Raw genomic sequence first — 26,131 nt, forward strand, 5'->3', positions numbered from 1 at the left:
AGAAGGTAAAATAGAAAATAATGAAAAAAGAAACTCAACATAGTTATTTTGATGACATAGTAGACTCAAGAAGTCGGTATTGCTACATTCAAAGACTCCAAGAAAAATATGAATTGCTCTCAAGTCCAAAAGAATTAACAGAGAAGCTCAAAAGGGATTTAAAAACATCAAATATGAGAGGTAGAAGAAAAGAAATGAGTGATAACAGAAAATTCATGAAAAAAGAGTCAAAGCTTGGTAAAGGAGGCACAAAAATACTGAATAAATTGATACTTTAAAAAACAGAATAGGTCAATTGGTAAAGAAGGCACAAAAATTTAGAGGAAAAAAAACCAACAACAACTCAAACAGTAGAATTGGCCAAATGGAAAAAAGATATACAAAAATGTACCAAAGAGAAAAACTTGAAAGACAGAATTGGCCCTTTGGAAAAGAGGTACAAAAAAATCACTGAGGAAAAGAACTCTACAAAGTAGAACTGGCCAAATAGCAAAGGAGGTACAAAAGTTCAGTTAAGAAAATCATGCCTTAAAGATTAGTATTGAACAAGTGAAAGCTATGAACTAGGAAATATCAAGAAACAATCAAAGTAAGTCAAAAGAATGAAAAAATAGAAGAAAATGGGAAATATTTCATGGAAAAAACAATTGGCCTGGAAAATAAATCCAGGAGAGAATTTAAGAATTATTGGACTACCGGGAAGCCATGACCAAAAAAAGGGCTTAGACAAATCATGAAGGAAAACTGCCCTGATATTCTAGAATCAGAAGGCCAAAATAGAAATTTAAAGAATCCACTGATCACCTCCTGAAAGAGATTGCAAAAGGATGACTCCCAGGAATATTATAGCCAAATTTCAAAACTCCCAGGTCAAGGAGAAAATACTGCAAACAAGCAAATAGAAACAATTCAAATATTGTGAGACCACAGTCAGGGTAACACAAGACTTTGCAGCTTCTACATTAAAGGACTGTAGGGCCTGGAATATGATATTCCAGAAGGCAAAGGAGCAAAATAGAGCATAATCCTTTAGAGGAAAAAATAACTATATTTAATGAAATAGAGGATTTTCAAACATTCCTGATGAAAAGACCAGAGCTGAATGAAAAATCGAACTCTTAAATACAAGACTCAAAAGAATCATGAAAAAGTAAATAGGAAAGAAAAATTTAAAAAAAAAATTCAATTAGGTTAAATTGTGTACAACCCATCCCTACATAGGGAGCCTATTCCTGTAACACCAGAGAACTTTGTCATCATTAAGGCAGTTAGAAGGAGTATAAGTAGACAGAGGACAAGGGCTTATAAGTTGAATATGATAGGATGATATTAAAAATTAAATTAAGGCATGAGAAAGAGGAATGCACTGGGAGGAAGGGGAAGGAAAAATAGAATGGGGTAACTTACTGCACACACAAGTGGCAGGAAAGAGCATTCACAATTGAGGAAAAGATGGGGAGGATGGGGGGAAGAGAGCAAGTAAATCTTACTCTCATCAGAATTGGCTCAATGATGGAAGAACATACACAATTAATTGACCTTATGCTATAGGAAAAAAGGAGGGGAAGGAGAAAAAAGAAGGGGGAAGAGGACTGACAGAAAGGAGGACAGACAAATTAGGGGAGGCAAAAATCAGAAACTAAACAGGGGTAAATAGGATGGAAAGTAAATGATAATCATAATGGTGCAAAACTTTTTTACAAATCTAAAAAAGGACTTATTTCTCAAATACTTAGAGAAATGAGGTAAATATATGTAAAAGAAGTCATTCCCCAATTGACAAAAGATCAAAAGATATCAATAAGCAGTTCTCAAACAAAGCAATTAAAGCTCTCTATAATCATACCAAAAAATACTATAAATCACTACTAATTAGAGAAATGCAAATTAAAATAACTCTGAGGTGTCACCCCAAACCTATCATATTGACTATTATGACAGAAAAAGAAAAATAACAAAACTTAGAGGGGATGTGAGAAAGTTGGGACATGAATGTATTGCTAGGGGAGCTGTGAACTGATTCAGTCCTTTAGAAGAGCTATTTGGACCTGTAAACCTCAAATTTCCTTAGACTTATAAATGTTGGAAATTTCACCATTGGGATATTTCATACTTGGAAAATTTCTTACTGATAGTCTATTGGAATGGGAACCCCATTGGCATGGGAGGTTCCTTCTCTTCCCTTCTTAAGATTACTTTAGGACAGAAACCTTTTGCTGAACAATGGAAAGGACTTTGACCTATGCTTAAGCATAGAACAGGAATTTCTTTGAGTCTTGATTGATTTTAGAATTGATACAATGGAGATACTTGGAATAAATCTCCACCCTATTCAGTCCTAATAGGATTGAGTAAGGGCTGCAGCCTAGATCAAAATTTAATTATTCCAATCTCTACCATACTCAAGTTAACAGGATTTAGAAAGGGCTGTAGCAAAGGAGTAAAGATTTAATCATTTGAAAATATGACCTTCAACAGACATGTGCAAAAGCCAGAAACCTCTGGGCGGTCCTGGGTTAAGCTAGAGCCTCCATTGGCACAGGGAAATTGATGAAGAGTGATTGGTAGATGGGAGAACTGAGGGGAGGAACCTGGATGGTTTCCTTAAAGATAGGAGGGTCTGGAGACTGGGGGTGGTTGAGGAGAGTTGGTCGGTGTGGTTCCTGGGCTCTGAGAAGGCTTGCTCTGAAGGAAGCTGAAGGTGGGGGCCTCTGAGACTGTTTCTCCATTTTGGACACGTGAGTAATAGGGACTGATCTCTTTTCTTTGCCCCAGCTATCTAAGGGCTTGGGCCTTTTGGCCCAGCCTAAACACAAGGGGTATTTAAGCCCTATTCCCTTCTCTCCCTTTTTCTCTCTCTCTATCTCTAATTCCTTTCTTACTCCTATTGTAATTAAACTCCAAAAAAGGCTGACGGCTGACTTGAGTTTTTCATTTAGGAATTACATAGCTGATTCCTTGGCGACCTTAAATTAATATATATCAGTCTTTTAAAGTGATTCCCTTGTTACAGACCTATGCCCAAATGGCTATAAAACACCCTTTGACCCAGCAATACCATTATTAGGTTTGTAATCTAAAGAGGTAAAAAAACAAAAAAGGGAATCACTATATGTACAAAAATATTTAAAGAAACTTTTTAGGCAGGCAAAGATTTGAAAAGTTAGTGGATATCCATCAAATGTGGAATGGCTGAGTAAGTTGTAGTATAGGATTACAATGGAATAATATTGTGTTGTAAGAAATGATAAGCAGGAGGAGCTTAGAAAAACCTGGAAAAATTACACAAACTGAAGCAGAGTGAAATAAGCAAAACTAGGAGGCATATAGTATAGTGCAGGAATGCTATACAGTGACCAACTGAGAAAAACAGATATTCTCAGCAATACAATGATCCAAAACTATCCCAAAGGATTCTTGATTAAAAAAAAAAATACCATCTAATTATGGAGAAAAAGAACTGAGTCCTAAATTCAGACCAAAGCAAACTTTTTTCACTTCCTTAATTTTTTCTACTTTTCTTACATCTAATGAGGGTCTAATGAGGGAGAGAATTCAAGCTCAATATTCTTTGAAAAATGTTGAAAACTATTTTCACATGTAATTGGGGAAAAATAAAATAAAAAAAAGAAGAAGGAAATTCCTTTGGTGGCAATGTGCAGGATAGATTGGTGTGAGGATGGTCATAAAACAGAGAGATCAATAATGAGGTCACTATAACAACAAAGAGATGCAGCCTAAAGTAAGGTAGTGGTTTTGAGTAGAACTAGATGTTGGGGAGTTTGAAATAAGACTTGACAACTGATTGGGTAAGTGAGAAGAGGGACAGCATGAAATTGAAGATGAATATAGCATAACAATTATTTCTATATGGATAAAAGAAATGTGGCTCATTCATTATAATATAGTTAAATGGGTCCATAAGTGATTAGATGATCAAACTCAAAAGAATTCTAATTCATTTTAGGCTAGAAAATCTCTAATGAATGATATATTACAAGACATGTAACTGACAGAGCTGGGGCATGTGCCCATAAGTGGAATTTAAAAATTAGTATATTTTCTACTTCTGAAATTAGTGTCATCATCTATTACAAGTTTTAAGACATTACTGAAATAGAACATGAGCTGTTACTGAATGCTAAAGATTTATATTACATAAAAATAGAATTTTTGGCATTAAAAAGCAGATATTGGGGCAAGGAACATGAAGTCTATTCCTGTGATTTCATCAATGTAGTGAACTGCCTGTATGGAAATTATCTCATTAATGTAGAGCCTGGGCTTACCAATAATTTATAGGCTTTAAAAACTGCTTAGGGGCACCAAGTGGTAAAGTGACTTGTCCATGATCAAAGCCAAGTGTTGGTCAAAGGAAATACTTGAACTTGTGTCTTCCTGACTCCAAAGGCTTATTCTTTATCCATTATATGACACTGTCTTTTCAGGAATTCATAAAAAGTGACATTTAAAAGGATTTCTCATTATGACCTCTTCCCCCTAAGAATTCTCCATCAATGGAAGTCTTTAGGCTAGATGTCCAGAAAATTAGGAATTTTATGAAGATTGGATTTGGCTCTCCCCTGATTGTTAACAATGAAGGTACTTAGCTCTTCCCTGACTCTGAAAATTTAAATTGTAACTCATGTATATTTTTAGATTTTAATCCCCATAAGTGTAAAAACACTACTTAAAAGTTAAGTATGAAGATCTGTCCATTTAGATCTAATCACCAAAAGTACAAATATCCCACTTAATCATGAAGTGGAAGGTCTGTGACCCACGTGTGATAGTGGGTAATGAATCAGAATCGACTAACTGCCTTCTGGGCAGTCATAGAGCAGAGCATCAGATGTGTTTGGTAGACGTGGAATTAGGGGAAGTGACGCAAGAGAAAATGCCTTTAAAAGAGAGAGTGCTATATAGAGTTTTGGGGATTCTTGGAGTGGAGTTCAACTTAGACTTCCACTTCTGCTGGAGTTCAATTCTTCATGTTTTCGAGTTGAGGCTGGTGAAGAGGGGCAGAAGGATCTGCTGACTGGACTGACAAGTGGTGAGTGAAAAAGCTGACTCTTTCCTGGACATTTTCTGAAGAGACTAGCCTCAGAAGAGACTTCCCCAGGTCAACTCTCCCTGTCCTGGTTTTGAGCCAGGGGCTGTGAGTAAATTACTTAGTGTTTAGGCTAGATATCTTACCTTATCCTCTCTGATTTCTTGCTTCCCTCTTTTTACATTTTTAAAATAAATTGTAAATAAAATTTCTTTGGAATTAATTAAATAATCAAGTCTAACCTTTAAAAAATTAACCCTTTTTCCAACCCTTACAATTTCTACAGAAGTGCTGACTGGATTAAATGCCCCAAGGTTCTTAACTGAAATTCAGTACTATTGTAGTCTTAGCAGCAACCTGTATTTATAATTCTAGTTTTCATTTTGATCCTTGAATCTGATCTATTCAACATTTTTATCAATGATTGGGATGAGGCAATGGTAAGTATGTTTACCAAATCTGCAGATAGATAAAAACTAAAGATAGCAAATACATATAATGATAATCAGGATAAAGAATATCTATGAACCAAAGCAAAGGTTATTATATTCAACAGGAAAAAAAGTAATGTCTTATTTTTTAGGTTAAAAAAAAAAAGCAAATATAGACTAATGCGAAAATGACCTAACCTAATGTAGGTGAGAGAAAACAAATGGGGGAAAAAACTCTCACCTTCAATTCAATCACTTGGATTTGAATAAATGCACAAAGGAACTCATTTATTCAACAAAAATTTACTGAGCACTTACTGTGTATGGAGTGCTATGAAAAGACTGATTTCCAAGATAAAGAGTTCCCATCATTGAAGGTGTTCAAGTACAAGTTTCTCAGGACTGTTAGGAAACTGAATTAGGGAGGAGGAAAAGAGGGAAGACAGTAAGTGGAAGGGCACAAAGGAAGCATAATTAAATGACAAATAAGGTCCATTCCAACTCAAAAGATTTGTCAGTGACATATGATCAATATAATTTCAGACTAGTTTCCTATGCCTTCTACAGCAATACATATAATATGTAATAACCAATATTAAAAAGCATACCTACTAAAAATCCTAAAGAAACCTTACATTTTATACCATTTTAAAGTTTACAAAGTACTTTACATGCACTTGATTCACAATGGATCTGTGAACTCATCATGGATGTTATTTCCTCCAATAACAAAAATCCCAACCCACCCATTCCTGCTCTTCCTGACTGTTGTGCTCATGTTTTCCCATGTATTCACCACAAAGGGGTCTTCCCAATGTACTGGTACCTTTCTTGAATTCACCTGACAATAAAGCATATAGGTTTATTAATTATCCATTATTCTTAACACATGACCAGCCTATCTTTTTTAATCATACATTTCTTTGTCATCCTTTACACTGTTTACTTTAAGTAATTCCTTACTGGAAAATATCTTACAGACTGCTCATACTTGTTCACCTCTCCACTGACTTTTAGGTGAATTTCAATTTCACTTTTTTAGAAACTGTAGTTATTTATGCCTTGTAGTCATACATCACCACTAAATATTAGCATTAAAAAGATAGTCCTTTGTTTTGAAGAGAAGCTTGAGAATATTACAAGAATTTTACAATTTCTTCAAGGCAATCTAATATACTCATCTAATCCTGTTCCAATCTGAGACTGATTCACTATCCAGGTGAAGGGGCTGTCTGAAATATATATGCTATATATGTTTTTTAGTTTTTTCTATTTAACTGAATAAAACCTATACAATAGACATTCTTTACCCAATTATTCTGTTTGTTTGTTTTTATGTGGCTAGTTAGGCCAGACTCTTCAGAGTAACTGCTGGATCTCACTTGGGAGACAATAATCCTGAGCTTAATGTAATCTATCATCTGTGAGCAGAAATATCTGGAGGACCTAACTATAAATGTGGTTTGCTTCTTTGGTTCTCTGCACTAGGCCATGACAGCAATGTAACTATAAAATATTATATTATTTTATGCCTTACTGGATGTGAAATTAGAAGGGCAAACCATGTTCTCTGTATTAGATAAGAAAACTGCAGTTCAGAAAAGAGCATTGCCCTTTGGTCAGATAGCTTTATAAGCAACAAGGACAAAACCCAAGTACGCATTTCTTAATTCCCATTTAACATATTGCCTCACCACTGTGGTAGAAAGACTACAGAGATGATCTTTAATATCACTATTCCAACTAGGAACCCTGAGCAAGTCACTTCCCTTCACTACGCCCTGATTTCTTTATTACCACTATTATCATTATTATTGGTGTTGCTAATCCTTCATTTTGAAGAGGTCCAATGACATTACAAGAGGTCTTGACTCAAGCATGAATTTGATTAAAGTGAGACAGTTGCACAAAGTCATTAGTCTCACTCTTTCTTCCAGTTTCCTAAATCCAGTGGCAAAACAAAAAGTCAGGACAACTGGCAACAGTCCAGGATGCAATGGATGACCTTGGCCATCTCTGATGAATGTCAAGGTTTTAAATATGTCACAGTGGCTGCTTCAGCCACCTTCATGGCTATTGGAACAAACTGTCTCACAAGTCCATTCCACCTAGGAAAGTCTTCACCTGGTTGGAACAGACATCTCCCTAACTTGTCAATAGGTTTGAAGCCTGTCAGTTACCCTCAACCTGACTTAGCCAGCCTGCCTTCCTTCTAAGATGGTTTACCAGGATGTGGCCACCGGATATGCTATAGTTTCTTGGAACCACAGGAGAGAATTGGGTGAAAGGTGGACCAAAGGTAGATAAGCAGTCCTGAAAAGGGCACCCACCAAGACCTCACACCTGAAGTGCTAGTCTTTCTAAAACGCCCCACATAGATCCCTGATTTCTCTACCTATAAAATGAAGGAAATGGATGGGACAGTGACTATGGCCCTTCAGTCCTATGATTCTTTTTAAGACAATTAATTGAAACTTTATTTTAAGTGTTTTTTAAGAGGCATTTGCTTTAGAAACTCCAATTATAAAGCTGAGCTATCCATATGAAGATGATCTACCTTACAAGTTCTTACAAAATGCAAAATACTTCAATGTTTTTAAATGGATGCATGTTATTAAGAACCTAAGTTTTATCCTCAATTGATGGATATCTTTAACAGTGCAGACTGGACCACAGATCTGGAACACCATGTAATTTTGTGATAAATATTTTAGTAAACATTTAAGATTACTAAGATTTTATGATTTAACAAAATTTTATAACTTCAAGTGAAGCAAAATGGGAATTTTCTTTTCTTTTTTTTTTAAAACCCTTACCGTCTGTCTTAGAATCAATACTGTGTTCCAAGGCAGAAGAATAGTAAGGGCTAGGCAATAGACATGTCTGAGGCCAGATTTGAACCTAGGACTTCCTGTCTCTAGGCCTGGCTCTCAATTCATTGAGCTACCCAGCTGGCCCCAAAATTTTCAATAGGTATAAAAATATGTGTTTTCTTAAAAAAAAAGGGAAAGAAAGGAGAAAAAAGATAAAACAGAAAAGATATCCAAGTAGGACAGATATCTTAAAAGTACAAATTGTTCACTGGAAAAACAACATTGTCACATCATTGCAATTCCAAAAGTATCAAACAAGCTACAAGTAATCTATCTCCTATATTCTGCCAAACAAAATAGCTGGTTCCCTTCTGATATGCCTAATAATTTTTTTGGTTTACTGATAGTTTCAGAAATAAAAAATATAACTGATGCCAATTAGGAAAAGTAAAATGTGATGAGTGAGTAATGCAGTGAAAGAAATGAGATCTCAAGTCAAAGAATATGGATATAAATTTCACCTCTGTTATATACTATGTATCTTTGAGCAAGTCACCAAAACTCCTCATCTGTAAATTGAAGGAGTTATACTAGATGGTTTCTATGTCCCCTTTCAGTATATGATCCTCAATAGTAATATGGTAATTACAGTACAGTAATACCTTTACTAATGAACAGTTTGAATTACAATGATTTTTTTTTATCAGAAATGTCATAAGTATAGGTAGAAATAATACAAGGGACCCAAGTGTGCATTTCATGACAAAATTTTTGAATCACTTAACAGTAAAATGATACAAAACATATCTGTAAATCTTGGGGAAAAGATTGGGTGAAGGCTACATTAAATTAGATTAGGTAGAGACAAGGGTTCCTTCTACTCTCAGGAAAAGTAAAGGGGTTAGGGGGTTTAGAAGTATTCACCTGCTTGCAAAGGACTTTATAGAAATACTATTATGTTCATCTTATTAATAGTTAATCCATCATTTTATTCTTCAGAGACTATTGGGACCCTAATTCTATCATCCAACATGTTATTTATCCTTTTCACTTCATATATTTCAGAAACTAAACATATTACTTTATCCAAGTCATTGACAAAAATGTCAAATAGGATACAGCCTTGTGACATCTTACTGAATACCTTTCAGGGTGACATAAATCTAGTAAACATTAGTCAAAGGTTCCAATCATTCAGCCAGTTCTAAATCAATTTACATAATAATGTAGACACTAATAGTGACCCTCTACTAGAATTCTCAGCTACTTCCTTCTGTATCTCATTGAAAATATTCACTGAATTCCCCCTCCTAGAAGGTATATACTTCTGGTGACCTCATCAAAGTCATGATCTCCCTGAACATGGTAGCAACTATTATGGTACCTACAGCTATAGAATCTGATCATCTGATCATCCTTTAAAATCTTCCCTTCCTGGGACCATGATTCTTCTACTGCCAGAAGGTCCTTGGATTAAGACTTTAAGCAATTTCATCTAAGCATTCCTAGTGATCTGAGAGAGGGGGAGAAAGAAGAGGAAGAGGGAATCTCTGAAAGATAACCACTCAGATTTACATACAGGCATAAATGAAAACTGAGGACCACATAATCATTTTATAAATGAATAATCCAAAGTGAACTGCCCAGATGTAATTCGAACTGAGAATTCCAAAATGAGAGATCTCCTTCCTAGTATTCTGACACAGTGGATTTTCTCAGCTTCTCCTAGGAACCCAAGAAACCTTAAAAGGATTAATTGAGGTAAATTCAGATACATGTACCAGTATAACCAGGGGGATTTGGGAACCTAATCTCAGAATCTGGCTTCAATTGCAGTTTGAGATTCATTTAAGAATCAGAAACAAGTTTTGTTTTTTTGTTCTTTTTTTCCCCACAAGCAGAAGTTTTAAAATGCAAAATTATAGTTGAGGTAACACTTCAATGTGAAATGATCAAAAAATAAATAAATAAATAAAGTGCTACTCCCCAGCTGAATATAAAAGACCAGAACCAGTCCAATTTAAAATTTATAAAACTAAGATCTATCCACTAATATATAAATTGGTAAAAAGATATGAACACAAAGTTTTTAAATGAAAATACTCAAGCCATAATCATATGAAAAACGTTTTTAACTTCTAATAATTAGAGAAATGCATATTAAAGTAAATTTGAGATTCTATCTAACACAGACTGGCAAAGATGACAAAAAAAAAAGACATACATTGAAGAGAGGCTGTGGGAAAATAAATACAACTAGTGCACTGCTGGTCAATCTGTGAATTAGTCCAGCTAGTTTGAAAAAGCAATTTCAAATTATCCCCATTAAGTTACAAAACTGTTCATACTCGTTGACTTAAAAACCTCTAGCCCTATACCTCCAAAGAAATCAAAGAAAAAGGACCTATCTAAATATACAAAAATGCTTATAGTAATTTGCTTCATGGTAGTCAAAAATTAGAAACTAAGGGATTATCCTGCTATTGGGGAATGGATAAACAACTTGTGATGTATGGATACAACAAATATTATCATGCCACAAGAAATGATGAAATGGAGAATTTCAGAGGAAAATAGGAAGACCCTTGCAAATTGGTGTTGATCAAAGTGTATATGGCAAAAAAACCACAATTTTTATAATGATAATAGTGCAAAAAAACTTTGAAAGACTTTAGAGCTCTGATTAATGCAATGATAAAAAAAAAACATATACAAAAGAAAGCCAGATGAAACAATGAGCTTCCCTCCTGATAGACATTATAAAATTTAAAATGCATTTAAAAAGACAAAAACTTTCAGATATGGCTAAAATGAAAATTTGTTTTGCTTGACTATGTAAATATGTATTGATGAATTTTATTAGGTTTTTTTTTTAATCCAGTTTCATGGGTTTTGTAAAGTAATATGAACAAGAAAACATTATGTGGGGGTGCAGCTGGGTAGCTCAGTGGATTTAGAGTCAGGCCTAGAGATGGGAGGTCATAGGTTCAAATTTAACCTCAGACACTTCCTGGCTATGTGACCCTGGGCAAGTCACTTTGCCCCATTGCCTACCCTTACCACTCTTTTGCCTTGGAACCAATAAATAGTATTGATTCTAAGGCAGAAGATAAGGGTTTAAAAAAATAAAAGAAGACATTATATGCCCAAGATGTACATGAAGACAAGGAAATTGTCCACATGGCAAGTAAAAAGTATAAGATGTTGGGTAGAGAAGAAAAATTTCTTAGACTTAACTCTATGGTTGCATACAAAGAGAACTTGTGCAAAGAGGTATTCATCCCCTCATACAATTCCAAATTTATGTGGCTATTTAAAATAATTTATGGAGATTTTCTTATTTTTTTAACAAAGTATGAAACAATTTTGTTCCTACAGGATTAGTAGTTATTTGAGTATCTCTATAACCCAGAACACTAGAAATTATCTACTTCTTTAGGAATATAATACTATCATTCCAGACAGACAACTTTTAAGTCTTTGGATTTCAAGAAATTTTACTTAAATCTCTACTAAAAATAGTACTACAATCTAATAATGGACACTGACTAAATTGCATTTTGCTAAATGCAACTTTTTTTTTGCTTAAAGGCAAAACTGTATTAATCACTGTGAGGAAAAAGTGTCCTGAATTAGAAAAGCTAACTTCTGATTATGTGACTATGAAATGTTAAATGGAAGGCTTGCTAATCACTCTAAAGACCCCTCAAAAATATCAGAAAAATGCAGCTGCAAGTATATCTAATTATTTTGAATTGGCATATATACACAGCAAATAATCTAAGATAATGTAATGAAAGCAGTAAATTAGCTCTGCAGATAAAGAGCTGGGCCTGGAGTCAGGAAGACTTGAGTTGAAATCCAGTCTCTAATATCTACTAGCTCTGAGTAATTCACTCAACCTGTTTGCCTTGGAGTCAGCAAGGTGGCTCAGTAGAAAGGCCAGAAGCCTGGAAGACCTCATTTTGAATCCAGTTCCAAGTACTCACTAGTTGTGAAACCCTGGGCAAGTCACTTAATCTCTATTTGTGTCATTTCCTAGAGAAGGAAATGATAAACAATTTCAGGATCTTTGCCAAGAAAACCCTCTATGGGGTCACAGAGAGTTGGACAGGATCAAACATCAAAACAAGCAGCAAAAAAATCTGGGACAGTATAATAAAGTCGTTACTTTATTCAACCACAGTTAACTACAAAAATGGATTTTATGCACTTCATTAGAATTTTGTATTCTTGATGAAATAAGAGAAGACTTAAGGGCATCAGAATTTGACAACCCACCCTGAAGTCTTGAGGTTCAGTTTGTGTTTGTTCATTGTTAGCATATATTGATAGCAAAACTAAATTATCCTATCAAGTCTTTTTTCATTCCTTTAGTAAAGAATTAAACTCAAATTTGAGGCACAACTTCATGATCCAAGGTCTCATAAAACTTATTCTCAATTACTTTGTGAACATGTTTAATTATTACTCCCATTCAAATTTAATATTTATTAAAATGGAAGATAAAACAAATGTTAAAAAAAAACAAATCATTAGTTAAAAATCATTCTGTAGTCAGAAATGTTTCTTTTTAAAAATCCAAAGTAAGAAGTTACTATCAAATTTAGAATTATCCAGAAAAGTCTGGAGGTGGAGTGGGTAAGGGAGAAGTACTCTGTATACTATTCAGTCCTTTGAGTCATGACTTTTGGGATTTTCTTGGCAAAGATTCTGGAACAGTTGGCCATTTCCTTTTCCAGCTCATTTGATAGATGAAGAAACTCAGACAAAACAGTGTTAAGTGACTTGCACAGGGTCACACAACTAATGAGGCCATATTCAAACATAGGAAGATGCCACCTAGCAAGTATTTAAATAAAATTGTTAAAAAATAAAGAAAATTAGGTTTTGCTGATCTGCACTTTGAAATTTTAATTCCGGACCAATAGAATGGTCTATGGTTACATTAAACATCTAATTGTTTTGAAGACCATTTTAAGTTCAAGGTAGCAGTATATAGTGAGAAAAGCACTAGACAAAAAAGAAAAATAAAGCACCAGAAAAACTGAATTTTGACAACTAGCTCAGCAACCTCAGGCAAATCACTTACCTTTTCTGGGCCTCAGGAATCTTATTTGTGACATAAACGGTGTGTAGTAGTAGATCATCTCTAAAGTTCTCCATTGGTTTTACTATCAATGTAGGTTTTGTAAAATAGAATTATTAATTTTGAAATACTTTGCCTATGGAAAATAATAGTAAATAAAAAAATTACTGAAGATGTTGAAAAACTACAATCTGTTTAAAATTATAAGATTTATAGATTTAATAATTCAAATACTTTTATTAAAGGCTAGATATAGAGGGAAACAAAAAGTATAAGACCCCTTTATAACTTCAAGTTATTTATAAATACTATTATATGGCTTTACTATTATATTTTCACTCTATTAGCAGAAAAGCAATAATTATGTGCTTTAAAACTCAATACTTATAATAATATTAAACATGTCTAGACTGTACATACAGGGTATGATTCCAAATTAATGGATAATTTTAACAAATATATCCAAGAGAAGACTATCTCCTTCAAAAGTCATATTTCAAGATACGTTAATGTTTTTAAAATTCTTCCATTTGCACAAAGCATATTGTTTTAGATAATCTCAGAAAATCTTTGTTTTTAAAAGTTTATTTTTTTCAAAAAGCCAAAATTAATTTGGAGACAGCGTGTAAAAATGAAAAACAAATTCTGGCTCACTCTTTCTACCTAAGAGACCATGGGCAAGTTTCTTTTCCTTTCTTTGTCTGTTCCTTCATATATAAACTGAAAGGATAGAGTTGATTAAGGTCCTTGCAAGCTTTAACTTATGCAAGCTATGAAATCTGCTGAACCAATATGGGCAATTGCCTGTTCTGGTCAAAAAATGAGTAGCGATTATGAAACTGATTTTTCTTATGAGATTAGCAAACTTGCATTACTCTTAATTACCAAACAAGCACTGAAAAAATATTGTAGCAGTATCAGAATGAAGGTATGCCATTAATTACTTTGAGGGAAATCACTTGTTTTGGTCAGTTTATTTTTTAAAATGTTTTGTTATCTTAATTATAGTATATTTCTTTTGTTTCATGGTCATAGAATTAAAATTGGTCAACCATAAAGGATTCCTTTAAAAAATATAATAGAAAAAAGTTTTATCTGATGACCCTTTGATTATTAACATTAATGAATCATAAAACAAAGTGGTATATACTTGGCAAAGGTATTTGCCACAGTTATGGAAAATTTGGAGCAGTCTAATGGATATGGGAATTCCCTATAGATAGTGAGACGGTGGATAGTATAGTGAGCTTGGAGTCAGCAAGATTTGCGTTCAAATTTGGTCTCAGTCATTTATTAGCTATGTGACCTTGGACAAGCCACTTAACACTGTTTGCCTCAGTTTCCTCATCTGTTAAATGAGTAATTGAAAGATATGGCAAACCATTACAGTATCTTTGCCAAGAAAACCCCAAATGAGGCAATAGAGAGGCACAAGACTGAAACAACTGAACAGCCTAGGATGTGGGGTGTTTCAGAAGCTTCTTTGAGAAAGAAATTTTGTTAACAAGCCTAGACACACTGCATAGCCTCCTGAGTGATATTTACAATAAAGAGTTTGGCCTATTAATCCACAAAGAAGAAGAAAAATCAAGCAGTAGAGAATGCCTGTTGGAGAGATTATAATTCAGCTGGGTGGATAAACCACCAGTACCTATATTTTGAATAGTAACTGTACCTAGGCAATAATCTAAGCATAAAAGCACTGGGAATAGGATAGTGGGCTGGAGTGACTTTGCAAAATTGTACAAAGCTTTCCAGTTTCTATTTGAAACAAAAGTTTTATAATTTTAATCCAATATTTTCTTACAGTGCAGTCTAGAATTCAATTCTGTGCTTATGAGATTCTATCTTGTCTTATACTCCTTTATGTATATATAATAGATTGACAACTCTGATAACAGAGGTTCTCTTTCATCTTTGCATACCCAAAGTAATCATTTGTGTATGCTTCCAGAATCTGATTTCAAGTGGTCACACTACAGTAATGTAGACTGCAAATTGCCACTTTTCAGAAGTGGTTGTTCAATGGATTGCTGTGGCCAAAAATAAACAAACTTCATCTTCTGTTCAACCTTTTAGTGATGGGCTTCTAAACTCCAAGGCTGGACCTTGGAGAACATAGGGTCCATAAATAAGAATGTTATACTTGGGATTTCTATGTTTGGTTTCTTAAGAAATCTGTCTTGTTTAAGATTGTCAATAGGCCTCTCTACAGTTCCAGGATCACAAGACTGAAAGCCAAAGAACCCTTAAAGGGTATCTAATTGAAGTTTTTCATTCTACAGAAAGTAGAACGCTGGTAGTGGTCTGTTGAAGTTGTCAGGGGAGGAGGAAGACCACAATTCTTTATAAGTGACTGTATTGTATATATACCATTACATTGTAGAATACATTACAAATATTTAGAAAGAAGTAAAATTTCATAGATTTGGACCCCACAAATTTGTACTCAAAGGTTACCTGAGAATTTGTAGAGATTTCACACCACACTAAAGCTTACCTTTTCAAACTCTATTTAAAAAGATTCACCAAGCAAAACAATAGTATAAACCGGATGTCACATTTGGTAACTAATATCTGTAAAAAGTGAATATAATTGCTAAGTAAACATTTATTCCTTAAAATTAGAAGAGTAATGTTCATTTCCTAAAATAAGATGCTGTTTAAATTTAATTGTCAATTACTAGTCCGACTTTTGTAAAGTAACAAAACATTAATTTAACAATAGCAACAATGGCTTAGATAGACTTGATTCTTTTTCTATTCACAAGGCGTATTCCCCACAAAAACGCTTCGAAGTGATATCTATTTTACAAACGTCTAGTCCTTGACTCTTTTTAAGAGTAAACTTTTTTGGAAAAGAAGGGCAGAGGAGGTGGCTAGTACCAGCCCCTGCCCCGGGAATCTCACACATCAGATTCTAAATCAAACTTCCCAAAACTCAGGAACAGAAACCAGAGCAGGAAAGGCTCCTCCCACGGCCCCCAGCGTCCCTGGGAAGTAGCGATCAGCCCAGTCTGCAAGTGCCTCCGGGCAAAGGAGCCAGAAGAGGCGTCCGTGCTCCGAGACCTCAGAGTAGGGCAGGCGCACATCACCGCCACCCCAGCCATCACCTCTCCCCCGCCTACTCCCCTCTCCCCTCCCCCACATCAGTCTCTTCTCTCAGTATCACAACCTCCTCGACCGAAATTCCGTACTCCCTGGCGTCGTCAGCTCTTTCCTTCATGTCACCGTTTTTATCCGCCCTGGAGATCGGTCGAAACTTCCTCGATTTCAAGCTCAAGATCCAAGTGGACCATGGATCCCCGGGACGCTACCTCATCGCTACCTCCAGGGCACCGTAGTTCGAAGAGACTCGAATCCCCTCCTAGTCTCCGCCCACCGCATGCGCAGAGACCCCTCCCTCGGGCTGTCGTCGCTTAGCAACTTCCCCGAGTCCTCTCGCTAGGGGCGGAGCCTGGAGGGGAGTGGAGAAGCGGTGAGGGGAGCGGGGAGCAGAGCCAATCGGAGACTAGTCCTGAAGCAGAACGGCACGCCTCTTCCAACTGTCGCGAACGCGCATGTGGCTTTACGGCAGAATAGGGGGGGTGGGGGAACGGGGAGAAGGCGGAGAGAAGCAAGCAACCAACCAACCAAGCCACCCCCACCCCCACCCACCTCAGACCTGGTTTACGGCTCCAGGCTCAGTCCCTTGTGAGGCAGCTGATTGGTTGGTGGAGGGTTGGTCCCTTCCCTGTGACCCCAAAGTGCTGAAGGGGGGCGGGGGTGGCCCTGTGCAAAGTGCACCCAGAAAGCCCCCTGCCTTGAACCCCCTGGCCGGCACCTTCCCGCCTCCGGCACCCTCAGACCCTGCATGAGGTGATCTCTTCCTGCCCAGAGACCTCCCCGGTCCCCCCACAACTGCGGCGCTCCTGCCCCTGACATCGGCAACCCCCTGCCCTGAGCACCCTGACTGGATCTCCCCTCTTTTTCCTGACCGGGACTTCCTTCTTCTTCCACCCCCTGCCTTGAGGTTCCCCTAAATTAGGATTTCCTCCACCCCCTCTGCTGTCTTGATGCTCGCCGGGGTGAGACGGAGGCGCTGAGGAGAATTGGAAACACCAAGTGATTTGGCCCTGAGGTGATTTTTTTTTTTTTTAAATGGAGAAGTTGGTGGCTGTGGTAGCGGCTGAAAGGAGGAGAGGAAACAGCTGAGGGGGAAAAAAAAAGGTAAAAAAAGTCAGTTATCTCCTAGGGATGGCGGGGAAGGGAGGGAATCATTTCTCTTTCCCTCTCACTCTTCAATCCTTTTGCCCTTTTTACCTTACCTCAGCTTCCTTTCTTCATACCCTTTTCACTCAGACATTGCACTAACTGAGTTCTGCTTGTTTGTTTGTTTAATTTTTTTTTTCAGGTTGACTGGAGATCTAAAAACAGAAAGATTTCTGCCATTTACTCACAGAGAGGCAGTGAGAGTAGAATCAGCATCCAGTACAAAGGTAATCTTAATAATCTTCCCCTCCCCCCACTTAGTTAATGCCTCCCCCTCCTCACTGCCACCTATCTCTTTAGTCAGTGTTTTATTTTTAGGGTAGAACCAAGGGAATATTCACAATCCCCCACACCCAACAAAACAGAAATACTGTTTTCTAACCCTGAACATTCAACAACTTCCTTGCCTCAGGGACTTTGTTTTCCCAGCTCTGTACTGTTTTTCTATGGTTTATGTCATTATTTCTTATGCTTCACTTAGACTTTGCTTTGAAGCTTTGAGACTTTTCAGTGCCATTTTATTGCTACACCCATAGGAATTTCACAAATAAATTGCTTTGCTTGTTAGTTCTGAGTAACTTTAGTTTTTAATTAAAATGTGATTTATAGTCATTTTCTTCTTTACCACCAACCTGACTCTAGTCCTTACTTTCAAAGTTATCAACCCATGAAATATGGAGTGGGCTTATAAAGAAATAGTTTGAAAATTGATGTAAAATAATCCAAGTCATGGAAAATCTATTGATTACTGTTATGTACAAACTTTATGTGCATTAATTTTGTGATCATAACAAATAATTATTTTCACTTTTTTGATAATTTCAAATTTTAGATATGTAACTGAAATTATCAAAGCAAAATATATTGCATTTCAGAATTTCACAAAGAATTCTTACACCTCACAATATTTTGACAATAGTTGTCTGTTGCTTTGAGAGAGAGAGAGAGAGAGAGAGAGAGAGAGAGAGAGAGAGAGAGAGAGAGAGAGAGAGCGCGCGCATTAGCGTTAAAGTTGGGCAGATTTATCTTAGGCCATGGTTTGATTAGCAGAATGGGACTTTATTTTGTCAGTCTTCCCAGTTGGCTTGATTTTTAAATATTAGAAGTCCTGCAGAAAATGTGCTGCTACTATTTTAAAACAAAAATCTTCCATTTTGAGTATTATAATAGTGAACGTGATTGAGATGTAAGTTCAGACATTCAAATAGACCATATACTGGGACAAAGAAACAGAAAAATTTTCCAGGAAAAATTTTATGTAGGAATTGGCCAAACAAATGATATGTTTCTGTCATTTAAGGACATAAAATGACTTCTAACTTCTTTCAAAATTGTCTTAATATTTCAGATTATTTAGGATGTTTCCTTTTTAGTTACAGTTAAAAACATCACTTAATAGCAAAGGGAGTCAGTAGGAAGTCTTTGCTTCATCTAACTACCCTGTGGCCTTGTACCTTCCTTGGGAAAACAAAAAGTATGTCATTAATAGCCCTTTCCACTGTCATTACATATCTTAGTGTAAGTTCCAAGATAATTCTCCTTCCGATATGTTACACTTATAACTACTATGAACCTTCCTTCCTTAGGATTAACTATCAAAGGGAGAGTGAATTGTACTGAATATATTTTGGAAATACCATCTACTATTTATTTTACATGGTGAAAGTTTAATGTAGACTTTTTTGTCCACTCAACCTGCTTTTACATGTATATATGTGCATTTGTGCATAAGCATGTAGAATCAAAGATAATCAGTTGCTACATTTCAATAAAACCAGACAGTGCAGTCAAGTTAAGGAATAAGCTCCCACATTTAATATAAAAATTTTAACTGTAAATGGTAGATATGATAGGATCCTAAACTCTTCAATTTTTGAGATCAAAATGAAATACTCTGTCATATAGCTTCTCACTTAGGCATGTTTCAAGATTAAATTTAATAGAACATATTCCTTTCTGAAGGTTATTTTTAAATATTCTTTTGTTAAAATGACTAAAGTATCATTAGGGTATACAATTCTAATTTCTGTAAGGGGTTATCTCAGTAAAGAAAAACTGTAGGAAGAGCTATCAACATGGAAGGGCATGCATAGGGTTCTTCCATGTACCTGTCTGTTATTCAAAGACAGTCTTAAATTTAAAGAGAAATTTAGAAGGTTGACCACCAAATTTGCCCATCACAACATTTGAAGACCATGTAATAAAATGTGGAAGAGTTTTGATTTGCATTAGTAAGGAATACCCATATCAGTGGTATCAAAGGTAACTTGACATAATGAAGATTTTTTTTTCTATTATCTGAACAAATTCTTTAATTTTTCTTTTTTTTTAATAATAATATTTTATTTGATCATTTCCAAGCATTATTCATTAAAGACAAAGATCATTTTCTTTTCCTCCCCCCCACCCCCCATAGCCGACGCGTGATTCCACTGGGTGTCACATGTGTTCTTGATTCGAACCCATTTCTATGTTGTCAATATTTGCATTAGAGTTTCATTTAGAGTCTCTCCTCTGTCATGTCCCCTCAACTGCTGTAGTCAGGCAGTTGCTTTTCCTCGGTGTTTCCACTCCCATAGTTTATCCTTTGCTTATGAATAGTGTTTTTTCTCCTAGATCCCTGCAGATTGTTCCGGTGAAGATTTATTTTTTAAATATCAGTTCTACAATTATATCTGTAACTAAAGCGTAAATATAAGATAAGGAAGGTTTAGTTCCTTACCCCACAACCTAGCCAGTCCATCTATTTTTTTGTTGTGTATATTAAACATTTTGAATTTTATTTCATTGGTTTTTTAATTTTTTTGTATATCTCTAGTGAGTTATTTAGCTGATAAAATTTCTAAACTTCTTTTGTGTTCCTGAGAAAATAATTGAGGATCTTTGATCCAAGTTGTGTCAAAGACATTAGCTAATTAATTAGTGATATGTCCTTTATTGTTCATATCTTAAATCTGATATGACTTTTTAGTTTATCAATTCTAATGAAAAGTATATTTTAAATTATTTTGGAAAACATTTGAACTAATAACCTAATTTCCTTGGTTACCATAATGTAGTTATAATTTTGTAGAGTTTTTAGTATGTTCATATTAATGAATTATATGTTACAGTGCATCTTTGCCATGTTATACAAATGTATTTTTACCACACATGTGAAGAGTAATATCATTTATAACTGTCACCTCTTATATTTATATTGTTGAGTTTTTGTGTGATTATGTAAGTTTGTAAATGCAGAGAAATCTAGTTAGATATGGCTCATGAAACTGAATCTAATTCTTGAAGCATTTAATTCTAAATTAAAATTATCACCTGGATAAAATGCATACATCTTTTTTCTGCCTTAGATATCTTCAAACACTAACATATGAGACTCCTTAAATGAGATTTAGCCTACTCATTTCCATTCTGGACAGATATGTTCATCTGTGATCCATATCTCTCCATAAGTGATATGGATAGTATCGATCGAATGAAATGAAGTGTTGTTTTTTTTCCCTTACATCACTTTGTCCCCAATTTTTTTAATTTGGTTAGGAAAATTAGAATTGTATTTTTTAATATTTCTAGTTGTATTATGTTAATTAGTTCTGTTCAATAAAGACTTAAAAGTTGGAGATTGTGAGGGGATAGAGATTTCAATAAGTAAACTTTTCCCTTTGGAATGAAAATTGGGAGGTATTTTTTGGTGTTGTTTTTTATTGGATCTGTGATTTCATTGTTTTAGGAAGCTTTTAGTGAGGAATTCCCTTTACCAATGCAGATCATTACCTGCTTTACAAGAAATGATGATAGAGAATTGCCTGAGACTTTGAGGTTAAATGACTTCTTCAGGGTCCAGCTATCAGAATATGTCCAAGCCCTTACTTGAACCTAGGTCTTCCTGTTATTCACTATAGCAGGCTGCCTCTTTCATATTAAAATGTTCATGTTTATTTTGTATTCTCTCCTTTTGATCATATAAATTGTAACAAGTCAACAAATATTTTTTCACAATAGATTTAGAAATAAAATATTTAGACATAACCATTCTTTCCTCATATTTTTATAAATTTTAAATCAATTATTCCTTTAAAAAGTCAGCATCATTGAAGTTACTGATTTTGTTTCTCTATTCCCTCCCTGTATCTCTTTACTTGGGAAAGAAATGCTTGTTTCTTTTTTTGTGGAGCAAGCTGTTATCTTGTTTCTAGTTTGTGTGAAATCAGAAAGCACAATTCTCATTTGCTTCATCTAATAAAAAATGTGTGGATCTTTTTTAGTAAAATTTATATGCAAAACACTATTAATGACTAATCACTTTTGTAGGATTAAATTTTGTAAAATAATATGATTCAATTAAATGAAGGTTATTTCTTGGAAATTTCTGTATTTGTTTTGTTTAGTATTGCTTTTATGCTTCTCATTTTAAGAATATAGGCATTTTATAAACATTAGGAGTAAGGCATTCTTGTTATAACTAAATTAAGTTTTATTTGCCATCTACATGGAAATGGAGTGTATATTTCTTGAACTTTTAAAAATTTATACGATTTATAATAGTTCCCAATATGAAAAGTTAGGTTGATTTCTTTTGATTCAATGTCAGCTAAAACCAATAGAACCCTTAGAATAAACTTTAAACATTCTTTTGAAATAAAGGAAACAATTATTTCCAATTTAAGATAACCTGGTAGAAACTTATTTTAGCAGCATAATGATACCAAAAATTTGCATCCTTTGAAAGTTATATTAAAATGAAGTATTTGGACTCACAGACTCTTCAAGTTGGAAGGGACCTCTAAATAGCTTTTAGTCCAAACTTCTCATTTTATGGATGAGTAAATTGAGGCCTACAGAGATAAATGGCAAAGCTAGCACTCAAAACCAGGTCTGCTAGCTCTGAGTTCATACTTTTCAGCATACTTTTTTCACAATGGTTATGAAACACCTATTACTCTTTTCTTTCCTTTCTTATTACCATTCAAGTGGTTTTTCTCAAAATGTGCCTATTCGTCTTCTGATTTCTTAGTCTTGAAGTATTGAATGACATTTGTGGTTTTTGAAGTTAAGCTATGTTTCAATGTTCTATGACACTGAATGGCAATAATGACAAGTTGTCATTATTCAGAATTTTCTCCTAAAATAAGTTTCCTCAAATATATTTGTATCAAACTTAATTTGCTATTTAGAAAATTATTGCGTTTGATTTTGTCATGACCATTAATTTATATGGAATGTGTGCTATCAAATCTTAGGCTTATATTTCATGAGAGAAAGCAAATCTATTCTTATTTTATTAGTGATTCTGATAGCATGTTTGTTCAATTTTTTGCTTTGTTTACATAATAGGTAACTAATGAAGAAGGTCCTTAATAAAATGAAAATAAGATTATTCACTATCAGCCTTGTACTTCTGACAATTAGAATATATCTAGTTACATAGCACTGTCCTTTACAATTGATATCCATTAAAGTCTTTGTGAGCACCACTGTAAAAGTATTACCAAAAAAGACTGATTTATTGTGCATGTGCAAAGTGTGGTGTATTCTTGTTGTTGAGGATGCAGTCAATATTTATAGAGCTTTACTAGATAGACTCTAGACTATAGAGTCAGAAAAAGGGAGAAAGTTTTGGAAATAAACAGTATTGTTTCATTTGTTTTAGTTACCCTAAAATTATATTTTATTAAAATATAACCTAAAGAAAATGATTATCAACTATGCAGTACCTACCATAGTGCTCAGAACATAGTAAGTGCTTAGTAAATCTCCATTAATAAGTTGACCTGTACTGATGGTAATCAGGGCAAAAACTCAATAGAATTCCAACTACTTCAAAGTCAATGGTATTTATGCTTCTTTTCAAACATGGGGGGGAAATAACTTTATATAATCTTAATGTTAGCAATGACTATGTCTTTGTGCACTAATAAAATATATTTCACACACACACTCTTTATCTTCCTTGTTTTCTCCCTTTGAAAGTTGTAGGCAGAAGCCAAGTTTAGGAGAAATAAGGATTGGAATTATGCTGGAACATCTCTCCTCCTACTGGGTACCAGAAGCAGCCAAAGACATTCAGTGGCATTTTCTTTGAAAATGTGGGCATAGTTTAATATGAGTTGTTAAACTCTATAGGTTTTAAGCATTGTACAGTAATCATTCAAAGTGCTTATTAAACACCCTTTTGCATCTGCCATTACATTAAGTATGTACATCTGTATATTTGTAAGAGGCACTATGATGAAGTAGAAGGAAAAATACTGAGATTAGAGTCAAGAAGACCTAGGGGGTTCCACAAGGTAGTTCCGTGAATAGAGAGCCAGATCTTTATAAGGAAAGTTCTGGGTTCAAATTTGGCCTCAAGACACTTCTACCTCTGTGACCCAGGGCAAGTTATTTAACCCCAGTTGCCTAGCCCTGTGCCTTGGAACTGATACTTGGTATCACTTCTAAGACAGAAGGTAAGTTTTTTTTTTAAGACCTGGGTTCAAATTCTAACTTATATACTTGATAACTTTGTGACTGTAGGCAAATCATTTAACTTTTTCTCATCTGTTAAATGGAGATAATATATAGTGCTTGCCCCATTGGTTATAATGTAATTGTTTATGTAAAAGCACTTTACCAGCCTAAAATCTCTATAAAAATGTCAGGCATTATCATCATTATCCTAATTTATTAATGTAGAAATGTTTTATATGCTTAGTTTTAAAACAATTCATACTTTTGGATGTTTTATGTAAAGGAAATGAGGATAAAAATATTATATGGAAAGAAAAAACGGCATTATAGTTGAATGAGATAGGAAGGGATTTAATGGATATGTATACTTGAGCAAAAATTCTTTCTGTCTTGAAATTGGCCCAGATAGTTGAAATTCAAGATTTCCAGATACAACTCAAAGCTGAGAAAATGGCCTTTGTTCTGTACAATCAGAATGCTAAGTTTTTCTAGCCCAATTTTACCCATTAATTTCATTGATAGTAGCTGTTTTCTGTGTCACTTCTTCTGAGGTCCCTTCCAACTCTCAATCTGCAGTCCTGTGTTCCCATGACCTGAACAAACAATGACAACTATATCCAAAAAGATGCATGGGTGATCTATATCTTTTTGTTTTAAATATGACTATATAAGGTCTAGTATGAGCTAAATAAAATTTGCAAAAATTTTAATCTTTTGTCAAAAAAGATTCCTTAGTTACAATTCTATATTTTTAATAAAAGTCACTATAGTTGTTTTTTTTTTTTTTTGCTAAATAGCTATGATTTCACTGATAAAAAGAAAGATTCACTGTTTAAGGAGTAATTGTTTTTTAATAGCTTAAACACTGCTAGTTTACATGGTTTAGTATATAGGTAACAAAATAACAGTTTCAAATACCATTGACAATCTCAAAAACTATTTCAAAACCTAAAGTTTACTCTTTATTTTTTTTTAAAAAGCAACAATTAGTCACAACAGTGTTTTTATTTTTTACCAAGTTAGCTACTTATTGAATACATATGTATATATATTCACTTTAGTTTTATTTGGAGTGAACAAATGACTAACTGTAGTAGTTAAAAAGGCAAAATAAGACCAAAAATATATTCTGAATATATAGAGAAAAGAGTGTATCTACTTATATCCATTTCCTAGAAATATTTTTTTATTTATTTTTTGAAAACTGTCTTTCCAAGAAAAAGTGCCTGAATATAAACCACATTACACAACCTGGAGATTCTAATTCATAATGATATTTCCTACAAAAATTGGCCTTACTTCATTTTTTATCCTATTTTGGCAAGATAAAGATGGTGAAATTTGAACTTAATTAAAAGTAGAATTTAAGATAGATAACCTTTGTCAAGTCTTGTGAAGAGATTTTCCTGTGACAGCTATTTTTTTTTCCTTTAAGGTAAAAGAAGCTTGTTTGCTATGTGTTCTGGACTCATAGATTTAGCGGAATTCCCCAAATTGTGCTTTACAAGCACAATGATCACTGGCACACATAGCAAGAAAAGTGAAATTCTTCAATAAGGTAATCTTTTGATTATGGATTCAGTTTTACCTATGCTGAGCAATATTTTTTAAAATTAGTTTACTTAAAACAATTTTTTGATATCTTTTGGTGTCATATCATCTCCATTGCCAAATGTATACTTCCCCAGAAAACTTTTAACAATAAATTTAAAAAAGAAAGAAAAAAACATTTCAACAATACTGACCAACACACCATTCAAGTCAGATATATGTAAAGATAATCCTTAACTTTTCACAGGGGTAATATTCCTAGAAAATAGCAGAAAAGTCAAAATTGCAAATGTTTATACATAGAACCTATGACAAATAAGGGGTTAGGTTCTCATGACTACCAAAATCATTTTACTAGAAATTGCTGAAATATACTTTCTGCCTATAATTCTTTATAACAAAACATTCTAATAATATATACTTTCCCTAATACAATAATCATGAAATAACTCATAAAATGCAGTATACAAAATAAAATTGATGACATGGAAAACAT

The 26,131-nt window shown here is 34.4% G+C and overlaps 2 protein-coding genes across 32 annotated transcripts in view; one reads left to right on the top strand and one right to left on the bottom strand.

Annotated features, from left to right (window-relative positions):
- The window catches only part of LINS1 (lines homolog 1), a 30,087-nt gene extending 13,369 nt beyond the window's left edge, over nucleotides 1-16,718 (bottom strand). For 3 of the 26 annotated variants that reach the window (XM_007479456.3, XM_056807429.1, XM_007479457.3), the window contains exons 1-4: nucleotides 16,559-16,695; nucleotides 15,884-15,960; nucleotides 13,387-13,519; nucleotides 5,800-5,894 (exon numbers count right to left, since the gene is read on the bottom strand). The gene's annotated coding sequence lies outside the window, so the exon portion shown is untranslated. Of the gene's footprint in view, nucleotides 1-5,799; nucleotides 5,895-6,227; nucleotides 6,323-9,682; nucleotides 9,808-12,196; nucleotides 12,822-13,386; nucleotides 13,520-15,883; nucleotides 15,961-16,558 lie in introns of those variants that run through there. The other 23 variants (XM_056807435.1, XM_007479466.3, XM_056807359.1 and 20 more) reach the window with 17 other exon arrangements.
- Nucleotides 16,719-16,929: 211 nt separating this feature from the next.
- Nucleotides 16,930-26,131, top strand: part of ASB7 (ankyrin repeat and SOCS box containing 7) — a 40,271-nt gene continuing 31,069 nt past the window's right edge. For 2 of the 6 annotated variants that reach the window (XM_007479451.3, XM_007479450.3), the window contains exons 1-3: nucleotides 16,930-17,592; nucleotides 17,777-17,861; nucleotides 25,520-25,642. The gene's annotated coding sequence lies outside the window, so the exon portion shown is untranslated. The remainder of the gene's footprint in view (nucleotides 17,593-17,776; nucleotides 17,862-25,519; nucleotides 25,643-26,131) is intronic. The other 4 variants (XM_007479453.3, XM_056807463.1, XM_007479452.3 and 1 more) reach the window with 4 other exon arrangements.

The sequence above is a fragment of the Monodelphis domestica genome, chromosome 1 (assembly GCF_027887165.1).
Source record: "Monodelphis domestica isolate mMonDom1 chromosome 1, mMonDom1.pri, whole genome shotgun sequence".
Classification (NCBI taxonomy): Eukaryota; Metazoa; Chordata; class Mammalia; order Didelphimorphia; family Didelphidae; genus Monodelphis; species Monodelphis domestica.